At 34.6% G+C, this 3,387-nt stretch overlaps 1 long non-coding RNA gene across 4 annotated transcripts; it reads right to left on the minus strand.

Moving 5' to 3' along the window:
• Positions 1-1,063: 1,063 nt before the first annotated feature.
• Positions 1,064-3,160, minus strand: LOC111948036 (uncharacterized). Of its 4 annotated transcripts, none has more exons than XR_013658406.1 (5): positions 2,777-3,160; positions 2,043-2,131; positions 1,824-1,966; positions 1,598-1,707; positions 1,064-1,510 (listed from the first exon to the last, which is right to left on the minus strand). It is a non-coding gene; the product is annotated as an uncharacterized LOC111948036 (long non-coding RNA). The 4 variants fall into 4 exon arrangements; XR_013658405.1 differs by having other exon boundaries at positions 2,043-2,137; XR_013658407.1 differs by lacking the exon at positions 2,777-3,160 and adding an exon at positions 2,619-2,770 and having other exon boundaries at positions 2,043-2,137.
• Positions 3,161-3,387: the final 227 nt, after the last annotated feature.

Here is a 3,387-nt window from a genome sequence, read left to right on the forward strand (position 1 = left end):
TTATCATAATAGAAGTTTGCATTCTGTTGGGGGGGATGCTGGTTGTATTCACTTTTTAGTAGTCACTTTTTAGTAGTCGCTTTTTTTCCTACTATAATATTTCTGTCACTTTTCCATCAAGCTTGACTGTTTGCTTTCATTAGTTCTACAGCAACCATGACATTTTCCTTTGGAGATTTTTTTTAAGTCATTTAGGATGTATGGAGTGAAGAACAGACCAATTTTTAATCCCTTTTTCATAGACACATCCTTTTGCCATAAATATTTGACTTCTGTGTTTATTCACCATGACCCAATCCTTGTCCATCTCAGCCTATTAGTTAGCTGCTCATCTGGTGACAGACTAAATCCCTCCAGTATAATCCACTCTTCAGCAGATGTCCAAGCTGCCATGGTTAATTTTACTTTATGTGCTAGTTTCTACTTAGGGCTAACAAGAATATAAAGTGGATGACAGCACAAGAAGAGTCAGACACTCCCGGGAATGTCTTGGACGTTTGGAATATGAGAGGACAAAGAAGGGAAGAGTGGAGGGAAAGCTGGAAGAGGACACATACAATGCAGAAATTACATCGTCTGATTTTTTTTCTGATATTTGTAAATGATAGTGGAAAATAAGTATTTGGTCAATCACAAAGGTTCAACTTAATACTTTGTTACATACCCTTTGTTGGCAATGACAGCAGTCAAACATTTTCTGTAAGTCCTCACAAGGTTGTCACACTGCAAAAAACCACCATCTTAATTCAAGAAAAAAGTACTTGTTTTTAGTAGAAATCGACTAGAAATAAGTCAAATTATCTGTCCATGCAGCTAGTAAATTTTACTTAACAAGATGTCTTGATTTAAGTAAAAATATCTAAGCCATAGTAAATCGGTTAAATCTTGAAATTAGGCAAAAACACTTATTTTAAGCAGTAATTTAAGACAAAAAAACTAGAAACTAGGATATAGGAGCTTGATTAAAATTTATTGCCTACTAAAATTCAGAAAATACATCTTGAAACAAGCTGTTGCAAAAGATATTTTTTCTTGTTTCAATACTAAAAAGAATGAAAACAAATTCACTTTTCGATTCTTTTATTCAACTTACAAACTGAGATTTGTGATACAAATTTACCCAAAGGCACTAGGAATACAACTATTTCTTTAACAACACAATTAGAATACTCATCTAAAGAACAGACATAAACATTGAACTGCAAAAGCAGTTTATCTTCCAACAAATTCTTTACTTTAATGCTCTTTCATGTGGTGGTGATGTCCCACTTGTGAATTGTATCCTGAAGGATCTCTGTCTGAATGACAGAAGGGTGGCCACGCAATTTGTGTAGGTCAGATGTAGTGTGTAATAATATGCCATTTAGAAAATCAGACCCTCGTGAAGCTTTTCTTTTTCAAACGTCACTGGCATCAAACCAATAGCAACGATTCATCTACAGCCATCGAACACCAAGACTGGACTTGACAGGCCTCTTTTCTGGATGAAGACGTTTGGATCTTCTGTTGACTATAAAGCAGAAAAAAGTTTTTCCTTTAGTATCTCCAATGTAGTAATTTCTTTATGTATCTGCTTAGGGCAAAAATAAAAATTTACCTCCTGAACATGCAGTAAAGCTTCACTAGCAAACCCCAGTTTCTTTGATGGAGGTGCCACTGGGGGAAAGAGAATGGGAAGGGCCTTCACCAGAGCAAAGTTGGCTTCCACTGAAACACAATAAAATAAATTTTACTTCTTGAAGAACAAACACATAGAACCTAGTATTTTCTGAGAAGAAGCATTCACGCATCTAACTACATGTATCAAAAAGGCATAAACTTACTTTTATCCCTGTTGATTGGTGGCTTTATTGCCTTCTTTCATACTCTGTAAAATGACCCTGGCGCAGCAATCCTCCCATCACATTCTGACTTCCTCAATGAATTCATAGTGGGGAGCAAGGACTCTAAGCATTTCTCTAGGCACCTGCAATGACAAACCAAGAGATGAAAAATATATATACATTTAAAATTTTACTTTATACTTTTTACATAATACTTACATGATGCAGTTCTCTGGATAAACATCCACGATGGATGAAGCTCTGGTATCTCCTCTTATGGCTCCACAATCAATGTAAGCTCGTTTGGCCTGAAACTCCAGATCAAAAAACTGTTAAGATCAGCTTGGGCTTCTACTTTTTGTACATTTCCTGCAGAGTTTTATAATGCCTAGCTTGTACTTGCATACTATCCTTATTCACTAGAAGTGATCAAAAATTGTGTTTTAATTTCTGCCAACAATAGTAACTCTCAAACTTAAAAATGTTAAAGTCACAATTTTTAATAACAGCAAGTTTTCATTCTAACTTTAAGATCATCAAGCATACATGACAAACAGTCTTTCAAACTGGCCGATTTGGGTGGGAAACTGCCCAATCTAGCAACCCTAGCATAAAACTGAGTTACAGTTGAGCAGTATTGGGCTAGCAATAACTCAAGTTAGCTTACAATAGCATACTTCTTAACACTGAAATACATTTTTACTAAACAAAACATTAATTTAACATATTTAAACAGAACCAAAATCTCATTAATTGTATTTTAAAGTATATTTATGATGTATACAGGATACTTACAAAAAAGTGACGGAGTAGCTAAAATAGTGCTAGCGCAAGCTAGCTAGTTGCTCCGTTAGCCTGCTTCTCAAGATGTTTAAACCCACTTTATAATCTTTACCAGCTGCGTGGAGCGTAATGGTGATTTATTCTATGTCATATAATTTAATATAGCTTACCTCCTTTTATCTTGTCCGCCGAATATTATATTCCTAAACGTTTTTCCTGTTCGTCCTCGTCATGTTCTGGATCATCAGATGTACGTCGCAAATGTGACAAGATGGCGCTGGGTCTGTCAGAATATGAAAATACTCAAAGGGTATCCCAAAAATGCAATAAATATAATTAATTTTTTTGTGATACACTTCCTTATGCCATCATTATGAAAATAAATAAGTTATAAAACAGCATATAACGTGTTGGCTCTACTAGTTTATCTTAAGCAAGTCTTCTGAACATATTAATCCCCCTTCATTTGGTCACAATGGACTTTTCCATTTTTGCTTGTGCCCGCCGGAATGTTCCATTGAAAAATTACGACAAAACATGAAAAATACATATTTTAAAAGATCAAATATTCTACGTAAACCTTGGTTGATATAACAAATAACTTATTTTATTAAGGAAGATAATCATTGTCTGATTTGTACAATCTTTCGATTCAAAATAGATCTTTGCACAAAATATTGAGTTGGTATTGCCCAAACCAAGCGCGGTAGAATTATGATTGCATCATCTGTGGATTGCAAAGTACTGTTTATAATTTAAATTTAAATCAGATAACCATGCT

Source organism: Oryzias latipes, chromosome 10, assembly GCF_053564925.1.
Source record: "Oryzias latipes strain Hd-rR chromosome 10, Olatipes_Hd-rR_3.1".
Classification (NCBI taxonomy): domain Eukaryota; kingdom Metazoa; phylum Chordata; class Actinopteri; order Beloniformes; family Adrianichthyidae; genus Oryzias; species Oryzias latipes.